A 21,408-nucleotide genomic window follows, 5' to 3' on the forward strand; every position below is an offset into this window, starting at 1 on the left:
GCATGCATATAGGAAAATGGCTTGACCTTTAGGGAAAACTGTCGGTTTCACTCAAAGCCCTCGACGAGGGCTAAAAAGTGACCGCGAGTGAAATTCTCTTTATATGAGCTCTATTATGAAAAAAAATTTCCTCCGACGACCCCCCTTGATATTTTGTGGGGTGGTAGGAGAACACCTAGGGGTGTCATAAAAAACTCGGCATATCTGGGAAAACTTCGTAAAGCGGTCAAAACTGACCAGTTGTATTTCCCTATATAATCTTTGTATTTTATGGGAAAAACAGAGGGTCATTTCAACGCAGACTTTAGAGTACTTAAACGCAGTACATCTGGCTAATTTTTGGCATGCATATAGGGAAATGGCTTGACCTTTAGGGAAAACTGTCGGTTTCACTCAAAGCCCTCGACGAGGGCTAAAAAGTGACCGCGAGTGAAATTCTCTTTATATGAGCTCTATTACGAAAAAAAATTTCCTCCGACGACCCCCCTTGATATTTTGTGAGGTGGTAGGAGAACGCCTAGGGGTGTCACAAAAAACTCGGCATATCTGGGAAAACTTCGTAAAGGGGTCAAAACTGACCAGTTGTATTTCCCTATATAATCTTTGTATTTTATGGGAAAAACAGAGGGTCATTTCAACGCAGACTTTAGAGTACTTAAACGCAGTACATCTGGCTAATTTTTGGCATGCATATAGGAAAATGGCTTGACCTTTAGGGAAAACTGTCGGTTTCACTCAAAGCCCTCGACGAGGGCTAAAAAGTGACCGCGAGTGAAATTCTCTTTATATGAGCTCTATTACGAAAAAAAATTTCCTCCGACGACCCCCCTTGATATTTTGTGGGGTGGTAGGAGAACATCTAGGGGTGTCATAAAAAACTCGGCATATCTGGGAAAACTTCGTAAAGCGGTCAAAACTGACCAGTTGTATTTCCCTATATAATCTTTGTATTTTATGGGAAAAACAGAGGGTCATTTCAACGCAGACTTTAGAGTACTTAAACGCAGTACATCTGGCTAATTTTTGGCATGCATATAGGAAAATGGCTTGACCTTTAGGGAAAAATGTCGGTTTCACTCAAAGCCCTCGACGAGGGCTAAAAAGTGACCGCGAGTGAAATTCTCTTTATATGAGCTCTATTACGAAAAAAAATTTCCTCCGACGACCCCCCTTGATATTTTGTGAGGTGGTAGGAGAACACCTAGGGGTGTCACAAAAACTCGGCATATCTGGGAAAACTTCGTAAAGGGGTCAAAACTGACCAGTTGTATTTCCCTATATAATCTTTGTATTTTATGGGAAAAACAGAGGGTCATTTCAACGCAGACTTTAGGATACATACTCTTTGTATAACTGGCTAATTTTTTGCATACACCTCTATCGATGAATGGGCCGTATGGAAAAACTGTTGGTCAGCATCAAAGCCCTCGAAGAGGGCTAAAAATGACTGCGAGTGAAATTCTCATCATACGAGATTTTGTCATTTGGTCTATGAGCAGGGGAGGTAACTTTTTAATGTAACAATTTTTAAATATTTTGTATACTCTTTTTAAGAAAAAACAAAAATCATAATGTATAGCATTGTTTTAAATGGATATTTTGTTATAAATAAAGTTTTGTATTATATTGAAAGTGTAAAATTAATTGCAAAAGTAATTTAATATAATATTTGATTGATAATTTTTACGAAAGCCCATTCAGTTCTAATAACCTTGCGAGTAATAAGTTTGCGAATATTCCATCAATTTATGGCTACAAAAAAGTACCACACTGTATAAATTTAGGCCCTAAGCATTTAACATAACAGCCAATCACCTATTAATTAATCATTCAATTTCTAATTTTTTTTGAAAACCTAAGCGAAGCTAGGCAGTATGCCTAGTCTATATATATAAAGCAAAGTGGTCAAGTGCCCGATAGGGCACTTCCCGGCGCCGCAGGCGCGTCAAATTTGGCACGATGGTGCCTTGGGGCAATAGAACACGAGGGCCGGTGACGGTTTGCAGAAAAGTCTACGGAGAAGGGGTCAAAACTGACCTCGACTGACCGGCGCCTTATATGGGCTATATTACGAACAAAAATTTCCTCCGACGACCCCCCTTGAAAATTTGTGTGGTTGTAGGAGAACGCCTTGGGGTGTCCCAAAAAACTCGCCATGTCCGGGAAAATTCGTTAAATGGGTCAAAACTGACCAGTCGTATTTCCCTATATAATCTTTGTATTTTATGGGAAAAACAGAGGGTGATTTCAAAACGGATTTTAGGGCACTTTCCGTCTTTACATCTGGCTAATTTTTTGCATGCTCTAAGGTAAATGGCTTAACCTTTAGGGAAAACTGTCGGTTTCACTCAAAGCCCTCGACGAGGGCTAAAAAGTGACCGCGAGTGAAATTCTCTTTATATGAGCTCTATTACGAAAAAAAATTTCCTCCGACGACCCCCCTTGAAATTTTGTGTGGTGGTAGGAGACCGCCTCGGGGTGTCCCAAAAAACTCGCCATGTCCGGGAAAATTCGTTAAATGGGTCAAAACTGACCAGTCGTATTTCCCTATATAATCTTTGTATTTTATTGGAAAAACAGAGGGTGATTTCAAAACGGATTTTAGGGCACTTACCGTCTTTACATCTGGCTAATTTTTTGCATGCTCTTAGGTAAATGGCTTGACCTTTAGGGAAAACTGTCGGTTTCACTCAAAGCCCTCGACGAGGGCTAAAAAGTGACCGCGAGTGAAATTCTCTTTATATGAGCTCTATTACGAAAAAAAATTTCCTCCGACGACCCCCCATGATATTTTGTGAGGTGGTAGAAGAACACCTAGGGGTGTCACAAAAAACTCGGCATATCTGGGAAAACTTCGTAAAGCGGTCAAAACTGACCAGTTGTATTTCCCTATATAATCTTTGTATTTTATGGGAAAAACAGAGGGTGATTTCAAAACGGATTTTAGGGCACTTACCGTCTTTACATCTGGCTAATTTTTTGCATGCTCTTAGGTAAATGGCTTGACCTTTAGGGAAAACTGTCGGTTTCACTCAAAGCCCTCGACGAGGGCTAAAAAGTGACCGCGAGTGAAATTCTCTTTATATGAGCTCTATTACGAAAAAAAATTTCCTCCGACGACCCCCCATGATATTTTGTGAGGTGGTAGAAGAACACCTAGGGGTGTCACAAAAAACTCGGCATATCTGGGAAAACTTCGTAAAGCGGTCAAAACTGACCAGTTGTATTTCCCTATATAATCTTTGTATTTTATGGGAAAAACAGAGGGTGATTTCAAAACGGATTTTAGGGCACTTACCGTCTTTACATCTGGCTAATTTTTTGCATGCTCTTAGGTAAATGGCTTGACCTTTAGGGAAAACTGTCGGTTTCACTCAAAGCCCTCGACGAGGGCTAAAAAGTGACCGCGAGTGAAATTCTCTTTATATGAGCTCTATTACGAAAAAAAATTTCCTCCGACGACCCCCCATGATATTTTGTGAGGTGGTAGAAGAACACCTAGGGATGTCACAAAAAACTCGGCATATCTGGGAAAACTTCGTAAAGCGGTCAAAACTGACCAGTTGTATTTCCCTATATAATCTTTGTATTTTATGGGAAAAACAGAGGGTCATTTCAACGCAGACTTTAGGGTACTTAATCTCAGTATATCTGGCTAATTTTTTGCATGTTCCTAGGACAATGGCTTGACCTTTAGGGAAAACTGTCGGTTACACTCAAAGCCCTCGACGAGGGCTAAAAAGTGACCGCGAGTGAAATTCTCTTTATATGAGCTCTATTACGAAAAAAAATTTCCTCCGACGACCCCCATTGATATTTTGTGAGGTGGTAGAAGAACACCTAGGGGTGTCACAAAAAACTCGGCATATCTGGGAAAACTTCGTAAAGCGGTCAAAACTGACCAGTTGTATTTCCCTATATAATCTTTGTATTTTATGGGAAAAACAGAGGGTCATTTCAACGCAGACTTTAGGGTACTTAAGCTCAGTATATCTGGCTAATTTTTTGCATGCTCCTAGGACAATGGCTTGACCTTTAGGGAAAACTGTCGGTTACACTCAAAGCCCTCGACGAGGGCTAAAAAGTGACCGCGAGTGAAATTCTCTTTATATGAGCTCTATTACGAAAAAAAAATTCCTCCGACGACCCCCCTTGATATTTTGTGAGGTGGTAGAAGAACACCTAGGGGTGTCACAAAAAACTCGGCATATCTGGGAAAACTTCGTAAAGCGGTCAAAACTGACCAGTTGTATTTCCCTATATAATCTTTGTATTTTATGGGAAAAACAGAGGGTCATTTCAACGCAGACTTTAGGGTACTTAAGCTCAGTATATCTGGCTAATTTTTTGCATGCTCCTAGGACAATGGCTTGACCTTTAGGGAAAACTGTCGGTTACACTCAAAGCCCTCGACGAGGGCTAAAAAGTGACCGCGAGTGAAATTCTCTTTATATGAGCTCTATTACGAAAAAAAAATTCCTCCGACGACCCCCCTTGATATTTTGTGAGGTGGTAGAAGAACACCTAGGGGTGTCACAAACAACTCGGCATATCTGGGAAAACTTCGTAAAGCGGTCAAAACTGACCAGTTGTATTTCCCTATATAATCTTTGTATTTTATGGGAAAAACAGAGGGTCATTTCAACGCAGACTTTAGGGTACTTAAGCTCAGTATATCTGGCTAATTTTTTGCATGCTCCTAGGACAATGGCTTGACCTTTAGGGAAAACTGTCGGTTACACTCAAAGCCCTCGACGAGGGCTAAAAAGTGACCGCGAGTGAAATTCTCTTTATATGAGCTCTATTACGAAAAAAAATTTCCTCCGACGACCCCCCTTGATATTTTGTGAGGTGGTAGAAGAACACCTAGGGGTGTCACAAAAAACTCGGCATATCTGGGAAAACTTCGTAAAGCGGTCAAAACTGACCAGTTGTATTTCCCTATATAATCTTTGTATTTTATGGGAAAAACAGAGGGTCATTTCAACGCAGACTTTAGGGTACTTAAGCTCAGTATATCTGGCTAATTTTTTGCATGCTCCTAGGACAATGGCTTGACCTTTAGGGAAAACTGTCGGTTACACTCAAAGCCCTCGACGAGGGCTAAAAAGTGACCGCGAGTGAAATTCTCTTTATATGAGCTCTATTACGAAAAAAAATTTCCTCCGACGACCCCCCTTGATATTTTGTGAGGTGGTAGAAGAACACCTAGGGGTGTCACAAAAAACTCGGCATATCTGGGAAAACTTCGTAAAGCGGTCAAAACTGACCAGTTGAATTTCCCTATATAATCTTTGTATTTTATGGGAAAAACAGAGGGTCATTTCAACGCAGACTTTAGGGTACTTAAGCTCAGTATATCTGGCTAATTTTTTGCATGCTCCTAGGACAATGGCTTGACCTTTAGGGAAAACTGTCGGTTACACTCAAAGCCCTCGACGAGGGCTAAAAAGTGACCGCGAGTGAAATTCTCTTTATATGAGCTCTATTACGAAAAAAAATTTCCTCCGACGACCCCCCTTGATATTTTGTGAGGTGGTAGAAGAACACCTAGGGGTGTCACAAAAAACTCGGCATATCTGGGAAAACTTCGTAAAGCGGTCAAAACTGACCAGTTGTATTTCCCTATATAATCTTTGTATTTTATGGGAAAAACAGAGGGTCATTTCAACGCAGACTTTAGGGTACTTAAGCTCAGTATATCTGGCTAATTTTTTGCATGCTCCTAGGACAATGGCTTGACCTTTAGGGAAAACTGTCGGTTACACTCAAAGCCCTCGACGAGGGCTAAAAAGTGACCGCGAGTGAAATTCTCTTTATATGAGCTCTATTACGAAAAAAAATTTCCTCCGACGACCCCCCTTGATATTTTGTGAGGTGGTAAAAGAACACCTAGGGGTGTCACAAAAAACTCGGCATATCTGGGAAAACTTCGTAAAGCGGTCAAAACTGACCAGTTGTATTTCCCTATATAATCTTTGTATTTTATGGGAAAAACAGAGGGTCATTTCAACGCAGACTTTAGGGTACTTAAGCTCAGTATATCTGGCTAATTTTTTGCATGCTCCTAGGACAATGGCTTGACCTTTAGGGAAAACTGTCGGTTACACTCAAAGCCCTCGACGAGGGCTAAAAAGTGACCGCGAGTGAAATTCTCTTTATATGAGCTCTATTACGAAAAAAAATTTCCTCCGACGACCCCCCTTGATATTTTGTGAGGTGGTAGAAGAACACCTAGGGGTGTCACAAAAAACTCGGCATATCTGGGAAAACTTCGTAAAGCGGTCAAAACTGACCAGTTGTATTTCCCTATATAATCTTTGTATTTTATGGGAAAAACAGAGGGTGATTTCAAAACGGATTTTAGGGCACTTACCGTCTTTACATCTGGCTAATTTTTTGCATGCTCTTAGGTAAATGGCTTGACCTTTAGGGAAAACTGTCGGTTTCACTCAAAGCCCTCGACGAGGGCTAAAAAGTGACCGCGAGTGAAATTCTCTTTATATGAGCTCTATTACGAAAAAAAATTTCCTCCGACGACCCCCCATGATATTTTGTGAGGTGGTAGAAGAACACCTAGGGGTGTCACAAAAAACTCGGCATATCTGGGAAAACTTCGTAAAGCGGTCAAAACTGACCAGTTGTATTTCCCTATATAATCTTTGTATTTTATGGGAAAAACAGAGGGTGATTTCAAAACGGATTTTAGGGCACTTACCGTCTTTACATCTGGCTAATTTTTTGCATGCTCTTAGGTAAATGGCTTGACCTTTAGGGAAAACTGTCGGTTTCACTCAAAGCCCTCGACGAGGGCTAAAAAGTGACCGCGAGTGAAATTCTCTTTATATGAGCTCTATTACGAAAAAAAATTTCCTCCGACGACCCCCCATGATATTTTGTGAGGTGGTAGAAGAACACCTAGGGATGTCACAAAAAACTCGGCATATCTGGGAAAACTTCGTAAAGCGGTCAAAACTGACCAGTTGTATTTCCCTATATAATCTTTGTATTTTATGGGAAAAACAGAGGGTCATTTCAACGCAGACTTTAGGGTACTTAATCTCAGTATATCTGGCTAATTTTTTGCATGTTCCTAGGACAATGGCTTGACCTTTAGGGAAAACTGTCGGTTACACTCAAAGCCCTCGACGAGGGCTAAAAAGTGACCGCGAGTGAAATTCTCTTTATATGAGCTCTATTACGAAAAAAAATTTCCTCCGACGACCCCCATTGATATTTTGTGAGGTGGTAGAAGAACACCTAGGGGTGTCACAAAAAACTCGGCATATCTGGGAAAACTTCGTAAAGCGGTCAAAACTGACCAGTTGTATTTCCCTATATAATCTTTGTATTTTATGGGAAAAACAGAGGGTCATTTCAACGCAGACTTTAGGGTACTTAAGCTCAGTATATCTGGCTAATTTTTTGCATGCTCCTAGGACAATGGCTTGACCTTTAGGGAAAACTGTCGGTTACACTCAAAGCCCTCGACGAGGGCTAAAAAGTGACCGCGAGTGAAATTCTCTTTATATGAGCTCTATTACGAAAAAAAAATTCCTCCGACGACCCCCCTTGATATTTTGTGAGGTGGTAGAAGAACACCTAGGGGTGTCACAAAAAACTCGGCATATCTGGGAAAACTTCGTAAAGCGGTCAAAACTGACCAGTTGTATTTCCCTATATAATCTTTGTATTTTATGGGAAAAACAGAGGGTCATTTCAACGCAGACTTTAGGGTACTTAAGCTCAGTATATCTGGCTAATTTTTTGCATGCTCCTAGGACAATGGCTTGACCTTTAGGGAAAACTGTCGGTTACACTCAAAGCCCTCGACGAGGGCTAAAAAGTGACCGCGAGTGAAATTCTCTTTATATGAGCTCTATTACGAAAAAAAAATTCCTCCGACGACCCCCCTTGATATTTTGTGAGGTGGTAGAAGAACACCTAGGGGTGTCACAAACAACTCGGCATATCTGGGAAAACTTCGTAAAGCGGTCAAAACTGACCAGTTGTATTTCCCTATATAATCTTTGTATTTTATGGGAAAAACAGAGGGTCATTTCAACGCAGACTTTAGGGTACTTAAGCTCAGTATATCTGGCTAATTTTTTGCATGCTCCTAGGACAATGGCTTGACCTTTAGGGAAAACTGTCGGTTACACTCAAAGCCCTCGACGAGGGCTAAAAAGTGACCGCGAGTGAAATTCTCTTTATATGAGCTCTATTACGAAAAAAAATTTCCTCCGACGACCCCCCTTGATATTTTGTGAGGTGGTAGAAGAACACCTAGGGGTGTCACAAAAAACTCGGCATATCTGGGAAAACTTCGTAAAGCGGTCAAAACTGACCAGTTGTATTTCCCTATATAATCTTTGTATTTTATGGGAAAAACAGAGGGTCATTTCAACGCAGACTTTAGGGTACTTAAGCTCAGTATATCTGGCTAATTTTTTGCATGCTCCTAGGACAATGGCTTGACCTTTAGGGAAAACTGTCGGTTACACTCAAAGCCCTCGACGAGGGCTAAAAAGTGACCGCGAGTGAAATTCTCTTTATATGAGCTCTATTACGAAAAAAAATTTCCTCCGACGACCCCCCTTGATATTTTGTGAGGTGGTAGAAGAACACCTAGGGGTGTCACAAAAAACTCGGCATATCTGGGAAAACTTCGTAAAGCGGTCAAAACTGACCAGTTGAATTTCCCTATATAATCTTTGTATTTTATGGGAAAAACAGAGGGTCATTTCAACGCAGACTTTAGGGTACTTAAGCTCAGTATATCTGGCTAATTTTTTGCATGCTCCTAGGACAATGGCTTGACCTTTAGGGAAAACTGTCGGTTACACTCAAAGCCCTCGACGAGGGCTAAAAAGTGACCGCGAGTGAAATTCTCTTTATATGAGCTCTATTACGAAAAAAAATTTCCTCCGACGACCCCCCTTGATATTTTGTGAGGTGGTAGAAGAACACCTAGGGGTGTCACAAAAAACTCGGCATATCTGGGAAAACTTCGTAAAGCGGTCAAAACTGACCAGTTGTATTTCCCTATATAATCTTTGTATTTTATGGGAAAAACAGAGGGTCATTTCAACGCAGACTTTAGGGTACTTAAGCTCAGTATATCTGGCTAATTTTTTGCATGCTCCTAGGACAATGGCTTGACCTTTAGGGAAAACTGTCGGTTACACTCAAAGCCCTCGACGAGGGCTAAAAAGTGACCGCGAGTGAAATTCTCTTTATATGAGCTCTATTACGAAAAAAAATTTCCTCCGACGACCCCCCTTGATATTTTGTGAGGTGGTAAAAGAACACCTAGGGGTGTCACAAAAAACTCGGCATATCTGGGAAAACTTCGTAAAGCGGTCAAAACTGACCAGTTGTATTTCCCTATATAATCTTTGTATTTTATGGGAAAAACAGAGGGTCATTTCAACGCAGACTTTAGGGTACTTAAGCTCAGTATATCTGGCTAATTTTTTGCATGCTCCTAGGACAATGGCTTGACCTTTAGGGAAAACTGTCGGTTACACTCAAAGCCCTCGACGAGGGCTAAAAAGTGACCGCGAGTGAAATTCTCTTTATATGAGCTCTATTACGAAAAAAAATTTCCTCCGACGACCCCCCTTGATATTTTGTGAGGTGGTAGAAGAACACCTAGGGGTGTCACAAAAAACTCGGCATATCTGGGAAAACTTCGTAAAGCGGTCAAAACTGACCAGTTGAATTTCCCTATATAATCTTTGTATTTTATGGGAAAAACAGAGGGTCATTTCAACGCAGACTTTAGGGTACTTAAGCTCAGTATATCTGGCTAATTTTTTGCATGCTCCTAGGACAATGGCTTGACCTTTAGGGAAAACTGTCGGTTACACTCAAAGCCCTCGACGAGGGCTAAAAAGTGACCGCGAGTGAAATTCTCTTTATATGAGCTCTATTACGAAAAAAAATTTCCTCCGACGACCCCCCTTGATATTTTGTGAGGTGGTAGAAGAACACCTAGGGGTGTCACAAAAAACTCGGCATATCTGGGAAAACTTCGTAAAGCGGTCAAAACTGACCAGTTGTATTTCCCTATATAATCTTTGTATTTTATGGGAAAAACAGAGGGTCATTTCAACGCAGACTTTAGGGTACTTAAGCTCAGTATATCTGGTTAATTTTTTGCATGCTCCTAGGACAATGGCTTGACCTTTAGGGAAAACTGTCGGTTACACTCAAAGCCCTCGACGAGGGCTAAAAAGTGACCGCGAGTGAAATTCTCTTTATATGAGCTCTATTACGAAAAAAAATTTCCTCCGACGACCCCCCTTGATATTTTGTGAGGTGGTAGAAGAACACCTAGGGGTGTCACAAAAAACTCGGCATATCTGGGAAAACTTCGTAAAGCGGTCAAAACTGACCAGTTGAATTTCCCTATATAATCTTTGTATTTTATGGGAAAAACAGAGGGTCATTTCAACGCAGACTTTAGGGTACTTAAGCTCAGTATATCTGGCTAATTTTTTGCATGCTCCTAGGACAATGGCTTGACCTTTAGGGAAAACTGTCGGTTACACTCAAAGCCCTCGACGAGGGCTAAAAAGTGACCGCGAGTGAAATTCTCTTTATATGAGCTCTATTACGAAAAAAAATTTCCTCCGACGACCCCCCTTGATATTTTGTGAGGTGGTAGAAGAACACCTAGGGGTGTCACAAAAAACTCGGCATATCTGGGAAAACTTCGTAAAGCGGTCAAAACTGACCAGTTGTATTTCCCTATATAATCTTTGTATTTTATGGGAAAAACAGAGGGTCATTTCAACGCAGACTTTAGGGTACTTAAGCTCAGTATATCTGGCTAATTTTTTGCATGCTCCTAGGACAATGGCTTGACCTTTAGGGAAAACTGTCGGTTACACTCAAAGCCCTCGACGAGGGCTAAAAAGTGACCGCGAGTGAAATTCTCTTTATATGAGCTCTATTACGAAAAAAAATTTCCTCCGACGACCCCCCTTGATATTTTGTGAGGTGGTAGAAGAACACCTAGGGGTGTCACAAAAAACTCGGCATATCTGGGAAAACTTCGTAAAGCGGTCAAAACTGACCAGTTGTATTTCCCTATATAATCTTTGTATTTTATGGGAAAAACAGAGGGTCATTTCAACGCAGACTTTAGGGTACTTAAGCTCAGTATATCTGGCTAATTTTTTGCATGCTCCTAGGACAATGGCTTGACCTTTAGGGAAAACTGTCGGTTACACTCAAAGCCCTCGACGAGGGCTAAAAAGTGACCGCGAGTGAAATTCTCTTTATATGAGCTCTATTACGAAAAAAAATTTCCTCCGACGACCCCCCTTGATATTTTGTGAGGTGGTAGAAGAACACCTAGGGGTGTCACAAAAAACTCGGCATATCTGGGAAAACTTCGTAAAGCGGTCAAAACTGACCAGTTGAATTTCCCTATATAATCTTTGTATTTTATGGGAAAAACAGAGGGTCATTTCAACGCAGACTTTAGGGTACTTAAGCTCAGTATATCTGGCTAATTTTTTGCATGCTCCTAGGACAATGGCTTGACCTTTAGGGAAAACTGTCGGTTACACTCAAAGCCCTCGACGAGGGCTAAAAAGTGACCGCGAGTGAAATTCTCTTTATATGAGCTCTATTACGAAAAAAAATTTCCGACGACGACCCCCCTTGATATTTTGTGAGGTGGTAGAAGAACACCTAGGGGTGTCACAAAAAACTCGGCATATCTGGGAAAACTTCGTAAAGCGGTCAAAACTGACCAGTTGTATTTCCCTATATAATCTTTGTATTTTATGGGAAAAACAGAGGGTCATTTCAACGCAGACTTTAGGGTACTTAAGCTCAGTATATCTGGTTAATTTTTTGCATGCTCCTAGGACAATGGCTTGACCTTTAGGGAAAACTGTCGGTTACACTCAAAGCCCTCGACGAGGGCTAAAAAGTGACCGCGAGTGAAATTCTCTTTATATGAGCTCTATTACGAAAAAAAATTTCCTCCGACGACCCCCCTTGATATTTTGTGAGGTGGTAGAAGAACACCTAGGGGTGTCACAAAAAACTCGGCATATTTGGGAAAACTTCGTAAAGCGGTCAAAACTGACCAGTTGTATTTCCCTATATAATCTTTGTATTTTATGGGAAAAACAGAGGGTCATTTCAACGCAGACTTTAGGGTACTTAAGCTCAGTATATCTGGCTAATTTTTTGCATGCTCCTAGGACAATGGCTTGACCTTTAGGGAAAACTGTCGGTTACACTCAAAGCCCTCGACGAGGGCTAAAAAGTGACCGCGAGTGAAATTCTCTTTATATGAGCTCTATTACGAAAAAAAATTTCCTCCGACGACCCCCCTTGATATTTTGTGAGGTGGTAGAAGAACACCTAGGGGTGTCACAAAAAACTCGGCATATCTGGGAAAACTTCGTAAAGCGGTCAAAACTGACCAGTTGTATTTCCCTATATAATCTTTGTATTTTATGGGAAAAACAGAGGGTCATTTCAACGCAGACTTTAGGGTACTTAAGCTCAGTATATCTGGCTAATTTTTTGCATGCTCCTAGGACAATGGCTTGACCTTTAGGGAAAACTGTCGGTTACACTCAAAGCCCTCGACGAGGGCTAAAAAGTGACCGCGAGTGAAATTCTCTTTATATGAGCTCTATTACGAAAAAAAATTTCCTCCGACGACCCCCCTTGATATTTTGTGAGGTGGTAGAAGAACACCTAGGGGTGTCACAAAAAACTCGGCATATCTGGGAAAACTTCGTAAAGCGGTCAAAACTGACCAGTTGTATTTCCCTATATAATCTTTGTATTTTATGGGAAAAACAGAGGGTCATTTCAACGCAGACTTTAGGGTACTTAAGCTCAGTATATCTGGCTAATTTTTTGCATGCTCCTAGGACAATGGCTTGACCTTTAGGGAAAACTGTCGGTTACACTCAAAGCCCTCGACGAGGGCTAAAAAGTGACCGCGAGTGAAATTCTCTTTATATGAGCTCTATTACGAAAAAAAATTTCCTCCGACGACCCCCCTTGATATTTTGTGAGGTGGTAGAAGAACACCTAGGGGTGTCACAAAAAACTCGGCATATCTGGGAAAACTTCGTAAAGCGGTCAAAACTGACCAGTTGAATTTCCCTATATAATCTTTGTATTTTATGGGAAAAACAGAGGGTCATTTCAACGCAGACTTTAGGGTACTTAAGCTCAGTATATCTGGCTAATTTTTTGCATGCTCCTAGGACAATGGCTTGACCTTTAGGGAAAACTGTCGGTTACACTCAAAGCCCTCGACGAGGGCTAAAAAGTGACCGCGAGTGAAATTCTCTTTATATGAGCTCTATTACGAAAAAAAATTTCCTCCGACGACCCCCCTTGATATTTTGTGAGGTGGTAGAAGAACACCTAGGGGTGTCACAAAAAACTCGGCATATCTGGGAAAACTTCGTAAAGCGGTCAAAACTGACCAGTTGTATTTCCCTATATAATCTTTGTATTTTATGGGAAAAACAGAGGGTCATTTCAACGCAGACTTTAGGGTACTTAAGCTCAGTATATCTGGCTAATTTTTTGCATGCTCCTAGGACAATGGCTTGACCTTTAGGGAAAACTGTCGGTTACACTCAAAGCCCTCGACGAGGGCTAAAAAGTGACCGCGAGTGAAATTCTCTTTATATGAGCTCTATTACGAAAAAAAATTTCCTCCGACGACCCCCCTTGATATTTTGTGAGGTGGTAGAAGAACACCTAGGGGTGTCACAAAAAACTCGGCATATCTGGGAAAACTTCGTAAAGCGGTCAAAACTGACCAGTTGTATTTCCCTATATAATCTTTGTATTTTATGGGAAAAACAGAGGGTCATTTCAACGCAGACTTTAGGGTACTTAAGCTCAGTATATCTGGCTAATTTTTTGCATGCTCCTAGGACAATGGCTTGACCTTTAGGGAAAACTGTCGGTTACACTCAAAGCCCTCGACGAGGGCTAAAAAGTGACCGCGAGTGAAATTCTCTTTATATGAGCTCTATTACGAAAAAAAATTTCCTCCGACGACCCCCCTTGATATTTTGTGAGGTGGTAGAAGAACACCTAGGGGTGTCACAAAAAACTCGGCATATCTGGGAAAACTTCGTAAAGCGGTCAAAACTGACCAGTTGTATTTCCCTATATAATCTTTGTATTTTATGGCAAAAACCGGGAAAATTTAACACAATTTTTAGGTTACTTAACGTCTGTACATCATGCTAAGTTTTTGCATACACTACTATAGATGACTATGCCGTATGGAAAAACTGTTGGTCAGACTCAAAGCCCTCGACGAGGGCTAAAAGATGATCGTGAGTGAAGTTCACCTTATATGAGATATATATATAAATAAATTGACGAACGATCCCCTTAATATTATATGACGTCGTAGACCGACCCTGGAGGGTAACAAAAAAATGTATTCCCGTCGGAAACAGCCATTATAGTCGTTAAATATGTTCATATACCGTAATTTCTTATATAAGCATAGCAAAGACATACGTCATACGTTCAGTTTTCAAGGGAGGTAACGTTTTTTAAATTATTATTTTTCAAATAATTGTATACTATTTTAAACAGAAACAGAAAATGACGAAGTATAGCATTTGTTGTAGTACAAAATTAAGTTGTTAATTCAGTTACGTATCCTAATTAGATAATTAAATAAATTTCAAAAGGCAATGTAATATAAACCATTAGATATACTGTTCATGAAACCTGTGTAGTTCTAATTCCATTTTAGTTATACATTGCGTACTTTCCACTATTTCTCTAAGAACTGGATTTAAATGACAAACAAAACATTTTTTTCTAAAGTTAGCTTTACTGTTTAAATTAAAGCACCCTCCACCCAATCCATCGCTAAATAATTAAGTATTCAAATTCTCAAATGTTTTTTAAAAACCTAAGCGAAGCTAGGCAGTATGCCTAGTCTATATATATAAAGCAAAGTGGTCGGGTGCCCGATAGGGCACTTCCCGGCGCCGCAGGCGCGTCAAATTTGGCACGAAGGTGCCTTGGGGCGATAGAACACGATGGCCGGTGAAGGTTTGCCAAAAAGTCTACGGACAGGGGGTCAAAACTGACCTCAACTGACCGGCGCCTTATATGGGCTATATTACGAAAAAAAAATTCCTCCGACGACCCCCCTTGATATTTTGTGAGGTGGTAGGAGAACGCCTTGGGGTGTCACAAAAAACTCGCCATGTCCGGGAAAAATCGGGAAATGGGTCAAAACTGACCAGTCGTATTTCCCTATATAATCTTTGTATTTTATGGGGAAAACAAAGGGTCATTTCAAAACGGATTTTATGGCACTTACCCTCTTTACATCTGGCTCAGTTTTGGCATGCTTATAGGTAAATGGCTTGACCTTTAGGGAAAACTGTCGGTTACACTCAAAGCCCTGGACGAGGGCTAAAAAGTGACCGCGAGTGAAATTCTCTTTATATGAGCTCTATTACGAAAAAAAAATTCCTCCGACGACCCCCCTTGAAATTTTGTGAGGTGGTAGGAGAACACCTTGGGGTGTCAGAAAAAACTCGGCATATCTGGGAAAACTTCGTAAAGGGGTCAAAACTGACCAGTTGTATTTCCCTATATAATCTTTGTATTTTATGGGAAAAACAGAGGGTCATTTCAACGCAGACTTTAGGATACTTAAGCTCAGTATATCTGGCTAATTTTTTGCATGCTCATAGGTCAATGGCTTGACCTTTAGGGAAAACTGTCGGTTAAACTCAAAGCCCTCGACGAGGGCTAAAAAGTGACCGCGAGTGAAATTCTCTTTATATGAGCTCTATTACGAAAAAAAATTCCTCCGACGACCCCCCTTGATATTTTGTGAGGTGGTAGGAGAACGCCTTGGGGTGTCACAAAAAACTCCCCATGTCCGGGAAAAATCGGGAAATGGGTCAAAACTGACCAGTCGTATTTCCCAATATAATCTTTGTATTTTATGGGGAAAACAGAGGGTCATTTCAAAACGGATTTTATGGCACTTACCCTCTTTACATCTGGCTCAGTTTTGGCATGCTTATAGGTAAATGGCTTGACCTTTAGGGAAAACTGTCGGTTACACTCAAAGCCCTCGACGAGGGCTAAAAAGAAACCGCGAGTGAAATTCTCTTTATATGAGCTCTATTACGAAAAAAAAATTCCTCCGACGACCCCCCTTGACATTTTGTGAGGTGGTAGGAGAACACCTTGGGGTTTCACAAAAAACTCGGCATATCTGGGAAAACTTCGTAAAGGGGTCAAAACTGACCAGTTGTATTTCCCTCTATAATCTTTGTATTTTATGGGAAAAACAGAGGGTCATTTCAACGCAGACTTTAGGGTACTTAAGCTCAGTATATCTGGCTAATTTTTTGCATGCTCTTAGGTCAATGGCTTTACCTTTAGGGAAAACTGTCGGTTACACTCAAAGCCCTCGACGAGGGCTAAAATGTGACCGCGAGTGAAATTCTCTTTATATGAGATTTATTACGAAAAAAAAATTCCTCCGACTACCCCCCTTGAAATTTTGTGAGGTGGTAGGAGAACACCTTGGGGTGTCACAAAAAACTCGGCATATCTGGGAAAACTTCGTAAAGGGGTCAAAACTGACCAGTTGTATTTCCCTATATAATCTTTGTATTTTATGGGGAAAACAGAGGGTCATTTCCAAACGGATTTTAGGGCACTTACCCTCTTTACATCTGGCTAAGTTTTGGCATGCTCCTAGGTCAATGGCTTGGTCGTAGGGCAGACCTGCCGGTTACACTCAAAGCCCTCGACGAGGGCTAAAAAGTGACCGCGAGTGAAATTCTCTTTATATGAGCTCTATTACGAAAAAAAAATTCCTCCGACGACCCCCCTTGAAATTTTGTGAGGTGGTAGGAGAACACCTTGGGGTGTCACAAAAAACTCGGCATATCTGGGAAAACTTCGTAAAGGGGTCAAAACTGACCAGTTGTATTTCCCTATATAATCTTTGTATTTTATGGGAAAAACAGAGGGTCATTTCAACGCAGACTTTAGGATACTTAAGCTCAGTATATCTGGTTAATTTTTTGCATGCTCCTAGGTCAATGGCTTGACCTTTAGGGAAAACTGTCGGTTACACTCAAAGCCCTCGACGAGGGCTAAAAAGTGACCGCGAGTGAAATTCTCTTTATATGAGCTCTATTACGAAAAAAAAATTCCTCCGACGACCCCCCTTGATATTTTGTGAGGTGGTAGGAGAACGCCTTGGGGTGTCACAAAAAACTCGCCATGTCCGGGAAAAATCGGGAAATGGGTCAAAACTGACCAGTCGTATTTCCCTATATAATCTTTGTATTTTATGGGGAAAACAAAGGGTCATTTCAAAACGGATTTTATGGCACTTACCCTCTTTACATCTGGCTCAGTTTTGGCATGCTTATAGGTAAATGGCTTGACCTTTAGGGAAAACTGTCGGTTACACTCAAAGCCCTCGACGAGGGCTAAAAAATGACCGCGAGTGAAATTCTCTTTATATGAGCTCTATTACGAAAAAAAAATTCCTCCGACGACCCCCCTTGAAATTTTGTGAGGTGGTAGGAGAACACCTTGGGGTGTCACAAAAAACTCGGCATATCTGGGAAAACTTCGTAAAGGGGTCAAAACTGACCAGTTGTATTTCCCTATATAATCTTTGTATTTTATGGGAAAAACAGAGGGTCATTTCAACGCAGACTTTAGGATACTTAAGCTCAGTATATCTGGCTAATTTTTTGCATGCTCTTAGGTCAATGGCTTGACCTTTAGGGAAAACTGTCGGTTACACTCAAAGCCCTCGACGAGGGCTAAAATGTGACCGCGAGTGAAATTCTCTTTATATGAGATCTATTACGAAAAAAAAATTCCTCCGACTACCCCCCTTGAAATTTTGTGAGGTGGTAGGAGAACACCTTGGGGTGTCACAAAAAACTCGGCATATCTGGGAAAACTTCGTAAAGGGGTCAAAACTGACCAGTTGTATTTCCCTATATAATCTTTCTATTTTATGGGGAAAACAGAGGGTCATTTCCAAACGGATTTTAGGGCACTTACCCTCTTTACATCTGGCTAAGTTTTGGCATGCTCCTAGGTCAATGGCTTGGTCGTAGGGCAGACCTGTCGGTTACACTCAAAGCCCTCGACGAGGGCTAAAAAGTGACCGCGAGTGAAATTCTCTTTATATGAGCTCTATTACGAAAAAAAATTTCCTCCGACGACACCCCTTGATATTTTGTGAGGTGGTAGGAGAACGCCTTGGGGTGTCACAAAAAACTGGCCATGTCCGGGAAAAATCGGGAAACGGGTCAAAACTGACCAGTTGTATTTCCCTATATAATCTTTGTATTTTATGGGGAAAACTGGGTAATTTCTACACAAATTTTAGGGTACCTCTTCTTTGTATAACTGGCTAATGTTTTGCATACACCTCTATAAATAGATGGGCCGTATGGAAAACCTGTTGGTCAGCATTAAAGCCCTCGAAGAGGGCTAAAAATGACTGCGAGTGAAATTCTCATTATAAGAAATTTGGTCAATTGGTCTATGAGCAGGGGAGGTAACTTTTTAATGTAACAATTTTTTAATATTTTGTATACTCTTTTTAAGAAAAAACAAAAATCATAAAGTATAGCATTGTTTTAAATGGATATTGTGTTATAAATTAAGTTTTGTATTGTATTGAAATTGTAAAATTAATTGCAAAAGTAATTTAATATAATATTTGATCGATAATTTTTATGAAAGCCCTTTCAGTTCTAATAACCTTGCGAGTAATAAGTTTGCGAATATTCCATCATTTTATGGGCACAATAAAAGTACCCGACTGTATAAATTTAGGCCCTAAGCATTTAACATAACAGCCAATCACCTATAAATTAATCATTCAATTTCTCAACTTTTTTGAAAACCTAAGCGAAGCTAGGCAGTATGCCTAGTCCTAATATATAAACGACCATGTGCGCACTTCTCTCTCTCTCTGTCCGCAAAATATTTTCGCAGGATATAACATCAGAATCTTCAGCGATATATTTAGAACTTGATACGGACTTTTGCTGAAAACAATATGGTAGATGTTTTAAATGTATAAAAAAAAATTTATTTAAAGAAGAAAAATAAAAAAATAAAGGAATATTCGAATGTAGAAAAACAGTTTTAATTATGCAACAGGAAAAGTGTTTATAGTTGGGACAAGAACACCGAAATCGATGACGTCACATGTCATATGTTTGAAGTACGGAAAGTACACAAAACCAATGGCGTCATCTTCCGATTTTAGAATAAGAAGAAATAAAATATTTCATTAAAATTTGATTTAGATCTATAGATTTACTTATCGAGACGTAATTTATGAAATTTATACAATTTCCTCGGCCAAAACTAATACAAACTACTTTAAAAAACAACATAAATACCATTGAAAAGCCGGGCTTTTAACGGAATCTTTGAGACTTTTAATAAATGTGTGCATTTAATATGGTGTTGTGTTGACTAGTTATATATATAAATTGGTTTTAATTTTTCTAATAGGGATTAGTAGCCTATGTTATTTTAAATGTGTCGGACTTTTAGCTATTTAGTTATTTCTTTGCTTTGTCAATAATATAATATATTACACATGTAATAAAGCACTTTGCGTTTTGACCAATAACTATTTTATAAAATATTCTTCTAAAAAATGTATAACATTAAAAATATATAGACCTATCACGTGTAACGGGTACCGATAGCTAGTGAACTCGAAATGCGAATTTTAAAAATATTTTTTTCTAAACAACTAATGTATACCATATTACAAAGAACTGAATCGACCTTTACCTTGATCCAAAAGACCTTAATCTAAGCTTGATAATCTACATACCCTCGTCATCCGACGTCATGCCATCTATGACAAGACCACGCTGGACTTAATCGAGAATTTGTCCACCCATGCGTACAATCAAATACTTTTTAACCTACATAAGGCACGGGCGAGCTAATCAAGATTAACGCTTAATCCAAATCATCACTGGTAATGAAAGTAGCGATAATCCCTCAAGTGGAAACTTTTTCAAATTTTGTCAGACAGGATTAGGATTAGCTTATAACAATTGTAGGTTTAATAATCCGTCTTACTTTCTATATAAACCAACTGATCGCTGTCAGAGGTACCTTCAGTTTTGTCTTCATCTCCAGGTAAGATTTTTTTTCTCTACATTGCCAGAAAGGGTGCGTTATTCCACAAATGTATATAAAATATTTAAACAAAATAATTAACGTATCAATTCCTTCTTATTCTCTGCTACAATATATAGCGTATATGTTTGAACAAAATAATTGACGTATTAATTCCTTCTTATTCTGAGCTACAATATTTAGCGCACTGATTGCAACATAATACGTGACGTAATATTTCTTTCTTATTCTGATACTACAATAAATATTGAACAAAATAATTAACGTATCATTACTTTCTAATTCTGATATTTCAGTATATAGCGTACTTATTTCAATAAAATAATTAAAGTATCATTACCTTTTTATTCTGATACTCTAATATCTATCGTACTTATATAATCAACGTATTATTGTTTCTTATTCTAGTATTACAATATCTAGTGTATTAATTTCAACAAAATAATTAACGTATTATGTCCTTCTAATTATGTAGGCCTACTCCAACATCTAGCATTAGATCTACAAACCAAGCAAAGAAGATGTCTGCAGTCCAAATTCTACTCGCTGTCATCGCAGTTCTTCTGGCTTCGTCACGTAAGATATTTAGCACACTTATATGTACGTTAAATATCTATTTACTACTTCTCTGAGTTGCAAATCAACAACCTGAGACTAGAGACATCATGTTGATGTCAATACCTGCGAAATTGTGGTGTTAAAAAGAAAAAAATGCGGCTTTTTAAATTTTCGAATAATGTTATTAATTTTAAGCTTTTATAATGTTCTTATTTTACTATCGTAGAAATACGAAGCAGTATAAATAACCATTTTATAATGGCTCTCTGATTAAACTTAATGCTATGTCTAATGTTACAATCAGTACAGGGTAATCATTTTTAATTAGGGAGCGATTTATATAAATTAGAAAACAAACATTATGTGCCGTGTTTAAAATTATAATTAAACAATTTTTGAAATTTCGCCCAGTAGAAAGTAGTTTAAAAGTAAATTGCGTTTTCATCTTAATTTTATATAAGTAACATGAATTAAAATCACCGAAATTGTATCGCATTTATTAATTTGAAAACATAATTATTAAAGGAGTACAACATACGGTCAATTACTGACTTATTGGTGTAAAGTCAAGTCACCTTTGTCTCATGGTGATCTCACAACTCTTTATTTGAAAGATTGTTAAATATCGAATGAGCTATA

Source organism: Physella acuta, unplaced genomic scaffold (genome assembly GCF_028476545.2).
Source record: "Physella acuta isolate Inbredline_101_S28 unplaced genomic scaffold, ASM2847654v3 ptg001459l, whole genome shotgun sequence".
Classification (NCBI taxonomy): domain Eukaryota; kingdom Metazoa; phylum Mollusca; class Gastropoda; family Physidae; genus Physella; species Physella acuta.